This window comes from Hyla sarda, chromosome 1 (genome assembly GCF_029499605.1).
Source record: "Hyla sarda isolate aHylSar1 chromosome 1, aHylSar1.hap1, whole genome shotgun sequence".
In the NCBI taxonomy this organism is placed as follows: Eukaryota; Metazoa; Chordata; class Amphibia; order Anura; family Hylidae; genus Hyla; species Hyla sarda.
Genome location: NC_079189.1, coordinates 148,873,592 through 148,895,211, shown reverse-complemented (window position 1 = coordinate 148,895,211; position 21,620 = coordinate 148,873,592). Strand labels below are relative to the sequence as shown.

Here is a 21,620-nt window from a genome sequence, read left to right as displayed (position 1 = left end):
TCACATGTAAGCAAAAGTAAGTTAAAAAACAATTGTCATATAAAAGCCATACATTTGAAAAGAATGAGAAATCTCCTTCCATATCCACAGCCATCAGCCAAGTCAAGGCTTCTAATTACATGTCCACAAAAGCAAATTAGATTGGTTTGACAACTTCTATCCTTAGTAAACTCATGCTTACTATCACTTATAATACTATTATCCCCTAAGTATTCCTGTATGTAATCCCTTATGAGTCCTTCAAACAATTTCCCCACAATGCACGTTAAGCTTTCCAGTCTATAATTACCTGGGGAAGACCTAGAGCCCTTTTTGAAGATTGGCGCCACTTTTGCCTTGCCCAGTCCCTTGGCACAATACCAGACACCAGAGAATCTCTAAATATCATGAACAAGGGTACAGAAATTACTGAACTTAGTTCTCTAAGAACTCTTGGGTGTAGTCCATCCAGTCCTGGAGATTTGCTTACATTTACTTTTCTTAATTTACTTTGGATCATATCTACATTAAGCCAGTTCAGTACATTACATGATGTGTTACCAGCACTGGCCTGGCCTGCGTCAGCTGCTCCCTCTTCCTTCGTATATACAGAACTAAAGAACCCAATAAGTAGCTCTGCCTCTACCTCCCCATTATCATTATTAAGGGGTCCTACATGCTCTGTCATTGTTTTTTTTTTTTTTGCATTTATATATCTAAAAAAATATTTAGGATTTGTTTTGCTTTCTTTGGCTGTTTTTATTACATTTGCTGTTTTTATTACATATTTACAGATTTTATTAAAGGAAAACTGTCAGTTTTTTCTCCCCGCAATAACCAGCAATACTGGTTGGTAGTGTGGGGGATGCTAGTCAGTTTGATCCTTACTGTGCTCGGGTCTGATGTGCAGTTCGGCCGTAATTTTTTATTTTTGGTATATGCAAATAAGGTGCTAACTGGCTCATCAATATTCCTCCCCTTCCTACGCTTCTCCCTCTTCTCCCTGCTCTGTAATGACAAGAGAGGGGAGGAGATTACGAACGAACGGAATGTTTCTTGCTATCCAATTTTTATTAGTAACCTCAAGAAACTTTTTTTTGCTAATAATTCATTGGATTTCAATTAATTTTGTCCAGTTTTGGTACAATAAGAGATAACCAATTTGTAAATTGTACAAAAACTAAATTCATCACAACAGCTTGTCATTGGTTTTACTGTATTAAACATCTATGACCAGCTTTATGGATGATATAGTTTACTGCTGTTTAATGTACCGACAGGCGTTCCTGTTTACACAGTGTTTGGTCAGTATTTTACATTCAATATTTTTTTTAATTGAATTTTACCATAATAGAAAAACATAAACATGTATAAAGGACAGACGCAGCTGTCAACTTATTATCTATGAAGACAAACACAGCTAACAGTTGTTTACGGCATATAAGTAGACTTGAGTGTTGACTCGATCTTACAGTTAAGATAGGCAGTTGTTTAACAAAACCTAAAGGAAAACAGAAAAAAAATCGAAATATAACATCTCCGACATAACATACATAGTAATATATGTGCGTACTAATAAGGTTGTATAGTTTCTTTTTTAATCCTTATGTATCTGATGCATAATGAAACACAGTAGAAACATGCAAATGCCAGGACAATACTTGTAGAAAAAGATGATTATATGATAAGGTTTAACTCTGATGAGTGTCAATGTGCCTCTTGTAACATAATGACAGACATTTATCAAGCTATTTAGTTAAATTTTTTTAACTAAAAATGTCACACAAATGTCGCACCTGTGACTACGTGATTTTTCGTGCGACATTTTGACTGGAAAGCGAGAAAAGCAAGTTTTCCAAAACTTCACTACGTAGTAATAATTTTTTAATAGGACTACGGGTAGTCTGGTATTCATTAACTGCGACAGTCGCAACTGCGCAAAAAAGGTTAAAAGGTTAAAAATTGACTAAATTTACTCCAGCTCAAACATGGAGCAGAAAAAGCTACAACCAAAGTAGAAAAGAAAAAATTGCTTACGTGAAAGAAATTTAGCTGAAACCAGTTGATAAATAAGTCACACATAAGCAAAAAAAAAAAAATAAAGAAAAAATTACTTAAAAAAGGAATACATAAGCAAACATTGATAAATGTCCCCCAATGTCTTTGTATCAGTATCATTTCAGTAGAAAAATCACTGTTAACCTAAATATCTCTACAATGAGACCATGATAACCATCTAATGTTAAATGTATCCAACCTTCCAGAACTCCTAGCTATAACCTTTTCCAATGAATATGTAGTATTTATTTTATTCAGCATGATATCAAAACAGGGGACCAATGGAGTTTTCCAGTTACTCAGTAATGTGTTTTTAGCAATTATCGTGAGAGGATACTACATCACAACACTTGTTTCTTTACTGAAACATTGGTGGAATGTAGATACAAACTCCTCATGGGCCATGATTGAACAACTTTCTACTTATCCATACACGTTATACGACATGCTCTTCCTTCCTGCCTGGAAATTACCAGTCCCTAAATTATATTTAAAAAAAAACATGGAGATATCCAGCTTCAAAGCAAATTATCTGTTAAAATTCAAGCTTTAATAGTTCCATTAAAAACCATGGCCATGATTAAGAGCTTGATATAAGCTCGAAACGCGTCAGCGTGGTTGTTTTTACTTATGGATTCTCCGTGTTTTTAATTGAACTATTAAAGCTTATTTTCTAACAGATAATTTGCTGTGAAGTTGGATACCTCCATGTTTCCCTATTGAACTATACGGACAGGTGGCCCAATTCCTCCGAGCTCCAGCGCTACAGAATTTGGGCTATCTTCTATATCTGATTCATCCGGTCTGTGTGGTGAGTGAGCTGAGCTGCATCCTTTTTCTATATTCCTAAATTATATAACCGGTTAGTCAGTGCCTCCTACAAAGCCTGGACACAATACCTATACTCATTAACCCCCCTTAAATATTCAACTATAGAGGATCTTCCCCTCTCCATAATCTTTGCCAATTCCCCTGATTTAGACCTGCAAAGTTGGTCTGATAGAGGTATTACCCCCATCAGACATATTATGAAACACTCTGAGATCATGCCTTTTGAAGATATTCATTCAAGTTATCATATTAATAATAACAAATTTCACAAACACCTAATTGTTTGGTCAGTATTTTAACCATGACAGGAATGGAACTAACGCAGAAAAAGGTGCAAATGTTTCCATTATATTTTTTCTCTGTGTTGGTTCCACTCCTGGTTGTGTTTGAAAATATAGAGCAAAACATATGTGTAAACATAACATAAGAGTAAACAGAATAAAAGGAAACCTCATTGCTCCAAGGACTTGGCATAAAGTCAATGCCCGACAGTATTTGTGCCAAGAACCTGTTTGCAGAGGTACACAGAGGCCTGCCCAATGTTTACCCCGTCATGTTCCTCTCATAATATCCATAAAGATCCATTTCAATGTGTTGAAAGGAGATGGATGATGGGACAGCTGCATTCTTGTTTACATTCATGTTCCTAGTTAAGTGACAATTCAGAGAATATTCACACAAGCGGCACAAAAACTATTTCTAATTTTAATTTTTTTTAACAGAAAATGGATACCATTAAACTGTGATTGGTTTCATCCTGTTCTATGTATAGTGGACTCTCTATGGTATAACCAATACTGGCAAAATAATTTAATATGAGGCATGAGGGGGGGGGGGGGGATTGTATGGTGGTTAGGGGACTGCAATGGTGATGAGAGATGTGTGTGTGTGTGGTTTGTGTGTGTGTGTGTGTGTGTGTGTGTGTGTGGGGGTGTTATGGGGTCATGAGAGATGCAGGGGGTGGTGTTATGGGGGTCATGAGAGATGCAGGGGTGTTATGGGGGTCATGAGAGATGCAGGGGTGTTATGGGGGTCATGAGAGATGCAGGGGGGGTGTTATGGGGGTCATGAGAGATGCAGGGGGGGTGTTATGGGGGTCATGAGAGATGCAGGGGGTGTTATGAGGTTCATGAGAGATGCAAGGGGGGTGTTATGGGGGTTATGAGAGATGCAGGGGGGTGTTATGGGGGTCATGAGGGATGCAGGGGGTGTTTTGGGGGTCATGAGAGATGCAGGGGGGGTGTTATGGGGGTCATGAGAGATGCAGGGGGGTGTTATGGGGGTCATGAGAGATGCAGGGGGGTGTTATGGAGGTCATGAGAGATGCAGGGGGGGTGTTATGGGGTCATGAAAGATGCAGGGGGGTGTTATGGGGGTCATGAGAGATGCAGGGGAGGTGTTATGGGGGTCGTGAGAGATGCAGGGGGGTTGTTATGGGGGTCATGAGAGATGCAGGGGGGTGTTATGGGGGTCATGAGAGATGCAGGGGGGTGTTATGGGGGTCATGAGAGATGCAGGAGGGGTGTTATGGGGGTCATGAGAGATACAGGGGGTGTTATAGGGGTCATGAGAGGTGCCCCCCCTGCACCTCTCCTCATCATGGGGATGATGAGGACACAGAGGATAAGAGGGGGTGTATATGTATATATAATGTGTATGCATGTGTGGCAGTATTGTATTCAGTGGATACAGTGTGGAGCAGCATTATATTCAGGGTACAGTGTGTGGCAGCATTATATTCAGGGTACAGTGTGTGGCAGTATTATATTCAGGGGGTACAATGTGTGGCAAGATTATATTCAGGGGTACAGTGTGTGGAAGCATTATATTCAGGGTACAGTGTGTGGCAGTATTATATTCAGGGTACAGTGTGTGGCAGAATTATATTCAGGGTACAGTGTGGGGCAGTATTATATTCAGGGTACAGTGTGTGGCAGCATTATATTCAAGGTACAGTGTGAGGCAGCATTATATTCAGGGTACAGTGTGTGGCAGCATTATATTCAGGGTACAGTGTGTGGCAGCATTATATTCAGGGTACAGTGTGTGGCAGAATTATATTTAGTGGGTACAGTGTGGGGCAGTATTATATTTAGTGGGTACAGTGTATAGCAGTATTTTATTCAGGGTACAGTGTATGGCAGTATTATATTCAGGGTACAGTGTGGGGCAGTATTATATTTAGGGTACAGTGTATAGCAGTATTATATTTAGGGTACAGTGAATAGCAGGATTATATTTAGTGGGTACAGTGAATAGCAGGATTATATTTAGTGGGTACAGTGTGTGGTAGTATTATATTTAGTGGGTACAGTGAATAGCAGTAATATATTTAGTGGGTACTGTGTATAGCAGTATTATATTTAGGGTACATTGTGGGGCAGTATTATATTCAGGGTACAGTGTGGGGCAGGATTATATTTAGTGGGTACAGTGTATAGCAGTATTATATTCAGGGTACAGTGTGGGGCAGCATTATAATCAGGTTACACTTTCTGGCAAGGTTATAATGATGACTGTCTTCATGCAGAGGATGAGGATCTGCTGACAGTGAGGAGCCAATGATGTCTGGATGTCAGACTCTGTAGAAAAGATGGAGCTGGGGGAAGACCTGGTCTCTGGACCCGATGAAGAAGAAAAGATAACAGAAAAGATATTACTCAAGTCAGAAGACGTCACTCAGGTCACTGATATCATTGTGTATTCTCTTGACTGTCCCATGAGAACTGTAGTCACTTGTAAGTTCTGCAGTGATGATGGGTAAAACTGTGTCCGATCTGTGTCTCTTCAGCTGTTACAAAACTACAACTCCCATTGCAAGAGGCTCTCCAGAATGATGGGAGTTTTAGCTTTCCAACAGCTGGAGAACCACTTTAACCGAGGTGATCGGTGGGGGTCTAAGCAGTCAAACCCCCACCCAAAAAAATGGCCCTGGGGGGGGGGGGTCTGGACAGGGGGTATGGGTAGGGAACACTGCTGCACCTAATGTGGGGGGACCACTGCCTACCTAATGTGGGGGGAACACTGCCTACCTAATGTGGGGGAACTCTGCTGCACCTAATGTGCGTCGTATCGACGTTCGCTCACGTTGCGCTCTCAGAATTCAAGGGCCGGCGTTACTATGTCCTGACGCCGGCCCTAGAGCATGACGTGCATCAACATCAAAGGGGGGGGCCTCCATGTCCATTTTGCTTGGGGCCCCCAAATTCCTTCAAACGGCCCTGCCTCCGAGGACAAGCGGGGCTCTGTACACTGAGGACAAGCGGGGCTCTGTACACTGTGGATAAGCGGAACTCTGTACACTGTGTACAGAGCCCCGCCTGTCCTCGGTGTACAGAGCCCCGCTTGTCCTCAGTGTACAGATCCCTGCTTGTCCTCAGTGTACAGATCCCCGCCCGTCCTCGGTGTACAGATCCCCGCCTGTCCTCGGTGTACAGATCCCCGCCTGTCCTCGGTGTACAGATCCCTGCCTGTCCTCGGTGTACAGTGCCCCGCTTGTCCTCAGTGTACAGAGCCCTGCCGAAGAAGTGCCCTGATCTCTCTGCCGGCTTTCTCAGTCAGCATCTGCATGGACGCATAAACAGGCTAGCCTGGCCAGGTGGGTGGCTTATGAATTGTATAGTTGTATGTATTTTCTACCTGCCTTTCACTGCTCCCTACATGATGGAACAGTCTGACTTAGTTATATGTGAAATATAACATATCTCTGACTGTGCCATCATGTAGGGGGTGGTAAAAGGCAGATAGAAGATGGAGTAGGCTTCCCAGCAGCACAGAGTATTTCAGACAGTCTGCCTCACTACAGTTCCCTCCAGAAATACTCTGTGCTGCTGTGCTATTTCTGTAATAAATCTAAGAGGCCTCAGCCTCACCCAAGCAGGGGGCAAAAAAGGTAAAGTGTGTGGCTTATGAATGGACTAGTTGCTATTTTCTACTTGCCTTTCACCGCTCACTATATGATGGCACAGTCAGAGATGAGTTATATATCTGACTGTGCCATCATGTAGTGAGCGGTGAAAGGCAGGTACTCCTGTGAAATTATTATTATTTTTTTAAATCAACTGGTACCAGAAAGTAAACAGATATTTAAATAATTTCTATTAAAATTTTATAATCCTTTCAGTACTTATTAGCAGCTGTATACTACAGAACAATTTCTTTTCTATTTAAGGGATTTCTTTTCTGTCACGACCACAGTGCTTTCTACTGACACCTCTGTCCATTTTAGGAACTGTCCAGAGCAGAAGAAAATCCCCATAGCAAACATATGCTGCTCTGGACATTTCCCAAAATGGACAGAGGTGTCAGTAGAGAGCACTGTGGTCGGGACCAAAAAGAAATCCCAAATAGAAGAGAATTTCCTCTGTAGTATACAGCAGCTGATATGTACTGGAAGGATTAAGAATTTTTAATAGAAGTAATTTACAAATCTGTTTAACTTTCTGGCACCAGTTGATTTTAAAAAGTTTTCCACCGGAGCTCCCCTTTAAAGGTGAGTGGAGGCTGGAGCCAAGTTGGACTGGGTATCACAGACAGAGATCCCAAGTTGGCACAAAAAGGAGGAGTTCAGTGTTTTAAGGCACTTGGGGGGAGATTCATCAAAACCTGTCCAGGAGAAAAGTTGCTGAGTTGCCATAGCAACCAATCAGATAATTTCTTTCATTTTTGAAAAGGCCTCCGAAAAATGAGAGAAGCAATTTGACTGGTTGCTATGGGCAACTGGACAACTTTTCCTCTGCACATGTTTTGATAAATCTCCCCCTCGGTGTAGTTAAGGTGATTGGCATCGCCATCCCTCAAAGTACCCCATAGCCTCAAGCGCACTGCACCCCCTATTCCTTTCTATGGCAAATATTCATATGCATACTGGGTGGGAATAGGGGCGGGGCAGAGGTGGGGCCAGGGGTGGAGTCTTGCTGGGTGCCCTTGCTATATTTGGTCCGGGGGCCCTGGGTTGTGTTAGTCCGCCCCTGTTTGTACCTGATTTCTTACAATTAAAGGGGTACTCTAGGGACTTGAAACTGCATAGGGTATAAGTGACCCCCCAAATCTCCTGTATGGGGTTTATTAACTAACTCTTCCTCCGCACACTTAAGCCCCTACCTTCTGAGACGGGTGGGAGTGACAGCCCCTTAATTGTCTTTTTTCTAAACGAAATAACCCTAATACTGATAACCTACTGGGTAATGTAGTCTTCTGCAGGATAGGGGATAAGTGTCTGATTGCGGGTGGTCAAACTGCTGGGAACCCCCGTGATCCCCCGTACAGGGCCCCAGAACTGCCGCGGCTCTGTGCAGCTAATGTTTGTGTTGTCAACCTCACTAAGAGGTTGACAGACACACTCCCTCCATTCAGCTCTATGGGAGAGGCGCTGCATCATAGAGATACATGGAGGGGGCGTGTCGGCCATGGCATCATGCTGCGGTAAACACGCCCCCTGCCCAGTATAGGAGATTGTGGGGGGTCCCAGAGGTCGTCCCCTACTGAGATCAGACACTTATTCCCTATCCTGTTCTATGGCTGCAGTACTCCTTTAATTCTAAATGTCATTGAAAATAGTTAAAGGGGTATTCCAGGCCAAAACTTTTTTTTATATATCAACTGGCTCCGGAAAGTTAAACAGATTTGTAAATTACTTCTATTAAAAATCTTAATCCTTCCAATAGTTATTAGTGTTACGCCGAGCGCTCCGGGTCCCTGCTCCTCCCTGGAGCGCTCACGGCGTCTCTCTCCCTGCAGCGCCCCGGTCAGACCCGCTGACCGGGAGCGCTGCACTGACATTGCCGGCGGGGATGCGATTCGCATAGCGGGACGCGCCCGCTCGCGAATCGCATCCCAAGTCACTTACCCGTCCCGGTCCCCGGCTGTCATGTGCTGGCTCGCGCGGCTCCGCTCTCTAGGGTGCGTGCGCCAGTTCTCTGAGACTTAAAGGGCCAGTGCACCAATGATTGGTGCCTGGCCCAATTAGCCTGATTAGCTTGCACCTGTTCCATGCTCATATAACCTCACTTCCTCTGCACTTCCTTGCCGGATCTTGTTGCCTTGTGCCAGTGAAAGCGTTTAGTGTTGTCCAAAGCCTGTGTTACCAGATCTCCTGCTTTCCATATTGACTACGAACCTTGCCGCCTGCCCCGACCTTCTGCTACGTCTGACCTTGCCTCTGCCTAGTCCTTCTGTCCCACGCCTTCTCAGCAGTCAGCGAGGTTGAGCCGTTGCTAGTGGATACGACCTGGTTGCTACTGCCGCAGCAAGACCATCCCGCTTTGCGGCGAGCTCTGGTGAACACCAGTAGCCTCTTAGAACCGGTCCACCAGCACGGTCCACGCCAATCCCTCGCTGACACAGAGGATCCACAACCTGTAAGCCGAATCGTGACAATTAGCTTCTGAAGTTGAGTTGTTGTTTTTCTGTCTAACTGCTTTCTGATGACTCACGTCCCAGGAGCTGTGCAGTTCCTATGGGGATATTCTCCCATCATGCACAGCTCCCGGGATATGACATCATCATTGAGCAGTTAGACAGAAAACTTCAGAAGCTAATAACTATTGAAAGGATTAAGATTTTTTTAATAGAAGTAATTTACAAATCTGTTTAACTTTCCGTACCCAGTTGATATATAAAAAAGAGTTTTTGCCTGGAATACCCCTTTAAGCAAGTGACGCAGTAACAGTAAATTTTCAAGTTATGAAATGCACAGTATACAACCATAGAGGAATAAAAGGTTTCCTCCAGTTTTCAAGTACCAATAGGGAGGATCTGAGAACATCTTAGGGTATGTTCACACTGAGGAATTGGCGAGGAATTGTTGCTTAAAATGTTTTTTTTTGCTCGGAATTCCGCGTGGTCTTCTGTCCACTGCAGAGAAGCCAAAGAGGAGTAGTTTCCTGCTTGTCAGGGAAGGATCAGAGCCTCTGTAATCAGGGCTGCCATCAGAAATTTTGGGGCCCCTCACACAGCTCAAGGCCAACCCCCCCCTGTTCCATGTAGAGATACATGGAGGGGGTGTGCCGGCCGCAGCTTCCTGTGGGGTACAGACGTCAGCCGCCAGCAAACTGCCGGGGCCTGTGCAGGAGGTCGCGGTATCCACTGAATATAATACTGCCGCACACTGTACCCTGAATATAATACTGCCGCACACTGTACCTCTGAATATAATACTGCCACACACTGTACCCTGAATATGATACTGCCACACACTGTACCCCTGAATATAATACTGCCACACACTGTATCCCTGAATATAATACTGCCATACATGTATACACATCATATATACATACACACACCCTCTTATCCTCTGTGTCCTCATCACTCCTCATCACCCCCATAACCCCCCGCCAAACCTCTCCTCATCACCCCCATAACCCCCCTGCACCTCTTATCACCCCATAACCCCCCTGCATCTCTCATCACCCCCCTGCTCCTCTTATCACCCCCCATCACCCCCCCTGCACCTCTCATCACCCCCATAACCCCTCCTGCACCTCTCATCACCACCCTTGCACCTCTTATCACCCCGATCACCCCCCCATGCACCTCACATCACCCCATAACCCCCTGCACCTCTCATCACCCCACCTGCACCTCTTATCACCCCCATAACCCCCCTGCACCTCTAATCACCCCCATAACCCCCTGTACCTCTCATAACCCCCCACCACCTCTCATAACCCCCCCTGCACCACTCATCACCTCCATAACCCCCCACCACCTCTCATAACCCCCCTGCATCTCTCATCACCCCCATCACCCCCCTGCACCTCTCATCACCCCATAACCCCCTGCACCTCTCATCACCCCGCCTGCACCTCTTATCACCTCCATAACCCCCCGGCACCTCTCATCACCCCCCCACCACTCATCACCTCCATAACCCCCCACCACCTCTCATAACCCCCCTGCACCACTCATCACCTCCATAACCCCATCACCTCTCATAACCCCCCCACCACCTCTCATAACCCCCCTCTGAATCTATCATCACCCCCCTGCACCTCTTATCACCCATCACCCCCCCCTGCACCTCTCATCACCCCCATAACCCCCTGCACCTCTCATCACCCTGCCTGAACCTCTTATCACCACCATAACCCCCTGCACCTCTTATCACCCCCATAACCCCCGCACCTCTTATCACCCCCATAACCCCCCACACCTCTTATAATCCCCATAACCCCCCTGCACCTCTTATCACCCCCATAGCCCTCTGCACCTCTCATCGCCCCCCCTGCACCTCTTATCACCCCCATAACCCCCCCTGCACCTCTCATCACCCCCCCTGCACCACTCATCATCTTCAAAACCCTGCACCTATCATCACCCCCATAACCCCCCGCACCTCTAATCACCCCCATAACCCCCCTGCACCTCTTATCACCCCCATAACCCCCCTGCACCACTCATCACCTCCATAACCCCCCACCTCTCATCACCCCCCTGCACCACTCATCACCTCCATAACCCAACCACCACCTCTCATCACCCGCCTGCACCACTCATCACCTCCATACCCCCCCCCTGCACCACTCATCACTCCCATAACACCACCCCCCCCCGCGCAAGTTCACCTACCCTGCCGTTAATCGGTGAAACCACGTGAGGCTTCTGCTGCTCCTTTCACTGCACGGGGAGAATGAAGGAGATCGCATGGGGAAGTAGGCAGGGACAGGTCAGGTGATTGGAGCAGACGTGCGTGCCTGCGAGGGGCACGTGACGTCTCTACTCCAATCAGCCCTTGGCCTGTCCGGCCCTGCCATAATTCTTAAGGGGCCCCTGCCCTAGAAATAGGTAATTTGATAGAAATGTGCGGGCCCCCCGGACTATGAGGCCCGGTCCTAGTCCTTGCGGGCACCCAGCGGTCAGTGAGTGACAGTCGAAGTGACAAGCCAGTAAAAAAAAAAGAAAAAAAAAGTTTTAGATCGCATGGGGTCCGACCATTGGGGCCCCACGCAATCTCTTGTATGGAGCCCCAGTTCTCACCAAGAGTGGCAGGTCATTACCCCAGTCCGAAGCAGAGGCCTCCACACCCCCTCCATATATCTCTATACGAGAGTCAAAAATAGCTGAATGGCTCTGCCAAAGAGATATATGGAGTGGCGGCCCCCACTTCGCATGGGGTTCGTGATGTGCCCCTCTCGGGAAGTGCCAGGGCTCCGTGCAGAAGATCATGGGGGGCTCAGCAGTCAGACCCCCTTGATCTAAAACGTATCCCCTATTCTGCGAATCATTTTAGGACTTTTGATATGTCTATAACACTTGTGCTACTTAGTAATTTTGGCTTTGACTAACATTGGCATAAAATCTAGCATGTAGCTATGTATAACATAAATAAATTACAGAGTTCATAGAAAAAGAAAGCCGGCACTGGTACTCGCTGATATAGCCTAACTCCACACCTGAGCTGCTGAATGCAGTGTACGGGTATACAGGTACTTCTCTGCCAAACTGCGGTGCTCTACCATCCAGAGGGTAAATGATACAATCCAAAGCATAGAAAAAGAAGCCAGGTGGCACTCACGGTTAGATGTGCAGAATCTTTCTCTATTGGGTTAACATCGGTGCGTTAAAACTTCCAGCCCAGGATCCAGCGGTATACCTTCGTGTGGTATTGAGGATAAACCACGCCCTGGCGTCACGAATACAAGGGGTTAATGCCATCTGTCCCTAGGGTAATTCCATCTACCCTGCATCACACCCCATACTACAGTATGTATCTAACTGTAGAAAGGCCAAAAGTTAAGCTCTTAAGGACCCAGCGTTTTTCCACTTTCGTTTTTTCTCCTTACCTTTTAAAAATCATAACCCTTTCAATTTTGCACCTAAAAATCCATATGGTGGCTTTTTTTTCCACCACCAATTCTACTTTGTAATGACATGAGTCATTTTACACAAAACAGAAAAAAAAATCATTGTGCGACAAAATTGAAGAAAAAACACAATTTTGTAACTTTTGGGGGCTTCCGTTTCTACACAGTACATTTTTCAGTAAAAATGACACCTTATCTTTATTCAGCAGGTCCAGACAATTAAAATGATATCCTACTTATATAGGTTTGATATTGTATTACTTCTGAAAAAAAATCATAACTACATGCAGGAAAATGTATACATTTAAAGGGGTATTCCATGAAAAAACATTTTTTTTATATCACCTGGCTCCAGAAAGTTAAACAGATTTGTAAATTACTTCTATTAAAAAATCTTAATCATTCCATAAGTACTGAAAGGATTAAGATTTTTTAATAGAAGTAATTAACAATAACTTTCTGGAGCCAGTTGATACATAAAAAAAAGTTTTTTCCTGGCCCCTATAACTTTTTTTTATTTTTCTGCGTATGAGGGGGTATGCGGCTAATTTTTTGCGCCGTGATCTGAATTTTTTATCAGTACCATTTTTATTTTGATCAGACTTTTTGATTGCTTTCTATTCATTTTTTTATAGTATAAAAAGTGACCAAAAATACGCTATTTAGGACTTTTTAATTTTTATGCACGTACGCCATTGACTGTGCGGTTTAATTAACAATATATTTTTATAGTTTGTACATTAACACATGCGGCAATACCACATATGTTTATTTTTATTTATTTTTTACAGTTTTTTTTATGGGAAAAGGGGTGTGATTCTGACTTTTATTAGGGAAGGGGTTAAATCACATTTATAACTCTTTTTTTACACTATTTTTTTTTGCAGTGTTATAGCCCGCATAGGGGGCTATAAGATGCAATACACTGATTGCAGGCACTGTTCAATGCATTGCCATAGCATTGCAATGATCAGTGTTATCTGCTCTTGATTGCTCAAGCCTGGATCTCAGGCTTGGAGCAATCAAACGCTGATCGGACAGCATGGAGCCAAGTAGGTTGCCTCCCGCTGTCCTCTCAGCTGTTCGGGACGCCGCGATTTCACCACTGCGGTCCCGAAGAGCTCAGCTGAGCTAACCGGCAGCATATTCTCCCATTTTCGACACCATGATCAACTTTGATTCGGCATCTAAAGGGTTAATACCAGACATCAGTCCGATCGGTGATGTCCAGTATAAGCCGCGGGTCCCTGTTGCTGATAGCGCGCTCATAGATTGGGAGCCGGCCATGGACGTAAATATACGTCCGTGGTCGGTAAGGGGTTAAGTAGGACTTAACAAAAAGTAAAAAAAAAAAAAAAAGAGATTTAAAAGGTACTCAAGATATTTATTTATGTTAAGCATAGAAAAAGAAGCCAGGTGGTACTCATGGATAGATGTGCAGAATCTTCCTTTATTGGGTTAACATTGGTGCATGAAAACTTCCAGCGGGGTGCCGGACTAGCAGCACGTTTGGACAACAGCTATTTTGCGCCGCTATTTTGGGGCAATAATGACTCCGACACCAAGTTACGGACAACGGTAGCTTTACTGAGGTTAGACAGGTGGAAAAGAAAGTCTATACAGTTCAGCCAGAGCCCATGGAGGTGACCAGTGACTTCAGAGACCTTAAGGGCTTGCTGGACTTGTAGTAGAATGGGACAATTTAGTGCAGGCCATGCTGACTTGACAGATGACTTTGACTTGACTGACTTGTGACTGACAATGCTGTGACTGTGGCTTACTTGTAGCTTGTGGCTGCAGACTTGACTTAAGGCCTCCTATGACTCCAGACACACTCCTAGACTCGACTGCACTGGACCTCAGGAACAAGAGCTCTGAGCTCCACCCAGGGTTTATATGGGGGAGACTCTGGTGGGGTCCTATTGGTCACCCCTAGGTCACCTGGTCACTGATACCTCCTGGGTAACAATCAAATAACAACTTACATGTTAAACAGTCTTAAAGTGACAACGCTTTCTTCACACATTACACAGTATAATACATGGTAAACACATGTACATGAGGGACAAGTGCAAGGGGGCCCAGGGGACACAGAAGGTAGGCTGCCTGACAGGGTACGGGGTAACAACTCCTGTACTGGGCCACCACAAACTCCCTCTCTTAAGCACAGCTGTCCTCGGCATCCAGTCCCGGAGGGCAGATGACCTGAAGCGCCCACTGGGGCCTAGTGACAACAGTCCCTAGGATATATGTGTAAAATGTCCTTCACAGGTCTGATTATGCAAAACAAAACAGAGAGGAGTCCATGTAGCACTTTAAGAAAAATGTCCATACATGCTCTTGGTGATGTCAAAACTCAAACATGTGGGATTCATTACCCTTGTGACTGCATTTGTAACACACTCTAGACACTGAAACACATAAATTGCGGATTGGGCTGCCAGAGGCTCTCTACCCAAAGTCTTAGCTGCTTGGGACATCAGCACTAGCCACTTCTCTCCAGAACTCAATAGGTAATTTTATACTACACAACGAAGTTACCTTTCCACACCGCACTTTATCCCTACACATGCTTATTTATCTTTTCAGGAGAACCCTCTGGCCAGTAGAGTACCCTGTACACATGGACAGGAATTTTTTTTAGACATGTATACATTTGATATTTGTGGACTTGGAATATACATTTTTCTACAGTCCTAATCTAGACATTACATATGGCTAGACTAAATTAGTTATATATAGACTGACTATAGTGGACTATATGTGGTACAACTTTATACCATGTACTGTGACTTACTCTTTGTACCTAGCTGGCATTTGTCCTTGTGTTGACCTTTGGGACCTGCGCAACACCACCTCTAGAGAGTTTGGAACTCTTGCATTTTTTTGGAGCTCTTGGATCTTCTGGAGCTGCGGCTGGCTCTTCCTCAGCAAACTCAGGAGCTGGTATTAATTCAGGACTAGCTGGACCCAGAGTCGCTGGCATCGATGCTGGAGAGACTGGAGACAGGGTCGGCACTCTGGAGATTGGTGTATAGGCCGGAGCAAATGGTGACAAGACTGGGACTGGCGTGGAGACTAGTGTGGGCTGACCCAGCCCCAGGGTTGTTGAGATACAGAAGATCGCAGGCTGATTTAGAGAAAACATGGGGAAATCCATAGATGGGTGGATTCCTTCACCCAGGACCAACTCTCTCGCAGGTCTGACAGCTTTAGGAGGCAGTGGGGGAATCACTGGCAGATCTTCTTTCAGACATAATTTGATTCGGTTTCGGTGAACAACTTGCGGCTTGTACCCAGGCTTTTGTACTTCGTATACATCAGAATCCGGATAGGGTACAGCCGTCACTGTGTACGGTTCTGTCTCCCAGATACAGTCTAACTTATGGGTCCTTGGAAACTTCCGCAGCCAGACTTTATCACCTAATTGAAGTGGTTTGGCAGGGGCATGACGGTTATAGTGCTTCTGTTATCTCTGCTAGGCCTCGCCCATCTTGTTGCTGACAATTTCTTTGGCCTCTTGGATTCTTCTCTGGTTGTCAGAGTCCCACTCCAGGGAGGCTTGCGGAGAGTTGTTGAACGTGGCTTGGAGCCCAAATGTTCGGTCTTTAGGCAGCTGCCCATGTCGCCCCATTATATAGTAGAAAGGGGTGTACACCGTAGAACAGTGGACTGTATTATTACAGATCTCCAATAGTTTGGGCAGTAGTCGGGGCCACCTTTCTTGTCTTGACACAGAGGCTGCTCACAACATGTGGATAAAGACTTGATTGATGCGCTCACAGAGCCCGTTCCCCTGGGGGTGGTAAGCCGTAGTCCGGAGTTTCTTGCAGAATGGGAATTGACACAGCTCTTGGAAGAGTTGGGCCTTGAAGGCCGTTCCATGATCCTTTAGGACAGACTCCGAACATCCAAGGGTTTGCACCCAATTGAAGTAGAACATCTGGGCCTCTGTCTTGGATGTGAGGTCTTTAACGGGTACAACGACAACCCATTTAGAGTAGTGATCCACCATGGTGAGAGCATAAGTGTACCCAGACCGGGTAGGAGACAACTTGACATGGTCTAGCCCAACCAACTGGTTAGGCCTTTCACTCTGGATGGAATGGAGGGGTGCTCTTGTGTCCTTGCGCACGTTCTTGGTGACGTTACAGACAGCACATTCACTGCACCATTTGCTCTACATTCCGATCCAATAGAATCTTTTCCTGACAGTAGCTTCGGCCTTGTGGACTCAAAAGTATCCCGACTGATCATGGTATGCAAATAAATAAATACTGGCACACCAAGGTGGTATAAAATGATATCAAATTTTATTATAGAATAATAATTTTTTTTTAATTTAGTAAAATGCTGATGAAATAATAAATAGAATATTGCACATAGCTCCAAAGTGGCGTGTTTCCTCTGAGGGTAGGTCACAACTGGTATATTAATACCAAATGGGACACCATGATGTGTGTTAAAATGGAGCTGTTGTATAGTGAGCCTTGGAGGTCAAATGCTGCTTCCTAAAGTGGCTAGTGCTTCTGTAAGATGATTGAGGTAGATTACCTCGCGTTTTCGGTCTGTAGTAATATCTGAATACTGGGTGATGCTTCCTCAATGCGGGTATTCACGGGATAGACTCCTTTTGGTATGATCCAGGTATGTCCTCGTAGACGATCTTTGTGGTGGGATCGGGAGGAAGAGAGCCCCGGCCGGTGGCGTCTCTACCGTTCCCGGGTTCCCCGTGCAGCGCGTTGATGGACTGTAAGCCGTGAGTGACGTCACTATGGAATAGCGGTTTGTCCAACCTGCAGGCGCAGCTTTGTCAAGAGGACAGCGGGCACTGTGCCCACTGTCCTCTTGACAAAGCTGCGTCTGAACCGAAACATGTCGAGGAGGGCTGAGATTTGATTTTAAAACAGTGTACACTCCTATTTTGCTTAGCACACTGCAGGTGCGTGCGGAACTCACAGTTCATAGCAAAGGTGGCCAACAGGCACCACAATAGTTATATGAATGGAGTGAATAAACACTGGAGTTTTAAAATTGTTTGTCAGTTTGTGTGAAGTAACTAATAAAGGAAGAATTTTATTATATGGGAAATAGGGTATTTTTGGATCACCCTTGGTGATCTATAGGTTGATGTAGTTGATATCACCCACCATTTATTGGTCTCTAGCGAAATTGATACCAATGCAATGACATATTAGGACATAGCAGCTGTTTACCATTACTTGTACTCTCTTAATCATACTGTGCATTCATTATTCCTCACAGAATATACAAGAGAACTCACATAATTCCTGAATGTAAAAGTATGCAGACAAAACCCAATTCCAACCCCACACATCCCCCTCTTCTTCTTGTATGAAATAAGGAAATGATTTATAATATTTTCTCTCCTGTATACAGGAAATGAAGTGTCCCAGATCAGATGGAGAACTGTACAGCTGTATTGTGAAACCGCTGGCTGAAGGACGGCCAAATGACTGCTTGGCGGTTATTTTATATGAACCCTCACATAACATGGGGACATGGAGTTCCAATACAATTCTGGCTTTGCTCTCAAATCAGCAACGGTTATTAATCCTTGTTTTTGTCAGAAATGTACAATGAATAATACCCCCTCATATGGAGAACATACTCTCCAAAGGACTCTTTTTTGCCAAAATGGCTTTCCTATTAGCCGCCTATGGGAACATCTTTAGAAAATGCAGCACAATAACTCTTCAACATATTATTTACACTCATGCAAGCTAAGCATGAAAAGAGCTGTTTTGTGCCATGGTAATACAAATGGCTTCATAAAGATGATGGAAACCATCTATCCTGTGCAAGTCACAGATTTTAATGCATGACATGTAGAGGACACATTGTAATGTGTACTGTTATATATGAAGATTGACAACACTGTGCTCATTACAAATGGATGGTGCACAGAGCTTTGCCGCAGTTTTTGCAGATATTACATCAAACATATACAATGCTAGTGTAATTTGTTTTAGATATAAAGCAAGACAGCGACACATTGCTGTAAACAGTTTTGTGTGGCAAAGCAAAGAAAACATTTTTACAAACTATTCATCATATATGGAAGTGCTATCAAACTCTTTATTATATTCTGTAACATAAATCCCAATAATCTCAACAAAGGATAGGCTGTAATGTGGTTACCTGATGAGTAATATCTATGGAAATGTTATAACCTATATATGAGATTTTTGACCAGTTTTTCAGTCTCTGACTTTCAGTTGTCCCTGAGCTAGTGAGTGGAGGCTAGCTGCTATGTCTTCCATACATTGTACTCACACAGAAGAGGGGATCCTTCTCTTCTATCTCTTTATAGTACACCATAAGGTTGTACTATAAAGACAGAGTATATAAGACCCTAAGAAACAGCAGAGTGGGGGAAATTGCAGAGTACTACAAAGCAGGCTTAGCTGTGAATCCAGCACTGGGGTTAGATATGCCACATAAAGTACTTACAGGAGCTGGACTTCTGTCTATTGCTGGACTCCCAGCTTCTGTAGGTACAGTACTGTAGAGAGCAGCAATGTTCCCATTACAGTGTATATATCACAGCTCACATACACTTCTCGGTATTGCACCCACATTGCTGTAATATGGCGGCTACATCTATGTTGTTTAAAGGGAATCCTTCAGCTTTTTTGTGCTAGCAAAATTGCTGACTGCCTTACTAGGCACTGGGAAGGGGAGAACATACATACCTTTGCCATGTGCCTTTTTAATGTGTCGGCCTACTGCTGAAGAGTCGAATAGGTGGGATCTTTCCCCAGGCTCCCTGTAATGATTGACAGCTTTAGCAGTTTCCTGACTGGACGCTAGAGCTGTAAATCATTGGTGTGAGGTAGGGCTCAAGAGGCTTTCATTACAGGGAGCTTAGGGGAACATTCAGTCCCTCTGACCTTTGTGCAGGCTTCGGTCAGGACATTAATAAGCCATTTTCTCAGTCATGAAAAGTGTTTGACTGAGAGCAGAAGTATGTATACTCTCTCCTTCCCAGAACCTATATAGGGCTGTCAGTAGTTTTGCAAGCACTTCTGACAGAAGTGGTGGGACTCCCCATGATCAGCATTGTCATGCCCAGATAGGCAAATTTAAAATGTACCTGTCAGATCCCACAAAAAAAAAAAAAAAATTAATAGGTTACTCAGTACCTAATCCTGACCATGTACATCAAATTTTTCTGCCTTTATCACCTATATTTAATATTAAAATACCTTTTTTCATTAGCTCACAATGTTAGACATCCTCTCAGGGGAAGGGGGTGTGTCGCTTCTTGTGGTGATGGGAGGTGATTGGTGCACCTGCTCATGCAGCCTTGTCCATAAGTCATCACTTGTCCATGACTCATGGACGAGCTGATGCTTCTGAAGGACTAGTAAGTGTCCCAGTAGGAATGGGGATCCCTGGTGGTGGGGTTTTCAGGGTCCGTTTTCTTTATTAAATATAAAAAAAAAAAAAATTTACAACCATATTACAAAAAGTCTTTCATTTTCACCAGTAACAACATATAAAAAGTTTTTGTATCTGACAGTGTCCATTGAAGCTCTGGGTTCCACTCTGTAACAGGACCATGTGTCATTCCTAAAGCTGACACCTTCTGTGACAAAAGCTTCTACTCATCCCTTTAGACATACCTCTAGGCTATATCGCTGGGTGTACCCAAGAGATATGTCAAAAATTATATTTCTGGGAATACCCTTTTAAATAACACGTTTTGAGTTTTATTTGATCGTACGTGTGTTACAAGACAGGTAGGTCTCCTCTCCTTCTCATTTATTCTGTATTGATTAAAACCTATTGGTAGGAATGTTAACTGCATTCTAGAGCAGAATTGTCCTGAATCCATCTATGTTCTCCATTCACTCTTCATGCCATTGTAGCACTTATGTTTCAGTAGACTGGAACACTGCTGATAGTGGATCCGCTGGACCTGTGTGGTAGATGACTCAGACCGTACTAGGGAGCGGAGTCTAAAGTGCCGCTGGCTTTCACCAGAGCCCGCCGCAAAGCGGGATGGACTTGCTGCGGCAGGCGGCACCCAGGTCACTACCCCTGGCATGGCTCGACCACACAGGCGGCTGAGGAGATTCGAGGCACAGGTGGGATAAGGCAACTCGTGGTCAGGATAGCAGAAGCTCAGGGCTGATGGCACAGTAGCATAGTCAGGAATATAGCAAGTGGTCAGTAGGCAGGCCGCAAAGGAGCAAGGTCAGGTCACGGAGCAAAGGGTATGATACACAGCAAGGCAACTCTAAGTAACGCTTTCTTAGGGCAACAAAGATCCAGCAGGGAAGTGTGGGAGGTGGAGGAATTTATCAATGAGCAACAGGTGTTACTTCATTAATGGGCGCACTGGCCCTTTAAATCTTAAAGCTCCAGCACGCGCCTTATGGGATGGGGACATGCACGCCGGAGCAGAGAGTCAGAGGCAGGGGCAGGAGAAGCACTAGGTGAGTGACGGGCTGGGATTCGCATGCAAGCACGTCCCGCGATGCGAATCCCAGCCCCATGCACTCACGGCCAGCGTGTGCGGCCGGAGCGCATAACGTAACAGTACCCCCCCTTTGGTCTCCCCCTCCCCTCCGGAAGATATCATTGAAACTCTTGAAAAATGGCTGGAGCATTGCAGAGACCGAAAGGCATTACGAGATACTCAAAATGTCCATCACGAGTATTGAAGGCCGTTTTCCATTCATCTCCCTTGTGGATACGAATGAGGTTATACACTCCACATAAGTTCAACTTGGAGAAAACCTTGGCACCACATAGACGGTCAAAAAGTTCTGAGATAAGAGGTAGAGGATAATGGTTATTGACCGAGATTTTGTTAATTCCCCTGTAGTCAATGCATGGATGGAGTGAGCCATCCATCTTCCCTACAAAGAAGAAACCAGCTCCAGCAGGAGAAGAGGACTTAAGGATAAATCCCTT

The 21,620-nt window shown here is 44.7% G+C and overlaps 1 long non-coding RNA gene across 1 annotated transcript in view; it reads left to right on the top strand.

The window, feature by feature from the left end:
• LOC130359311 (uncharacterized) overlaps positions 1-18,330 on the top strand; it is a 61,552-nt gene extending 43,222 nt beyond the window's left edge. Inside the window, exons 2-3 of the long non-coding RNA XR_008890065.1 lie at positions 5,399-5,551; positions 18,075-18,330. This is a non-coding gene — a long non-coding RNA (uncharacterized LOC130359311). The remainder of the gene's footprint in view (positions 1-5,398; positions 5,552-18,074) is intronic.
• The last annotated feature ends 3,290 nt before the right edge of the window (positions 18,331-21,620 follow it).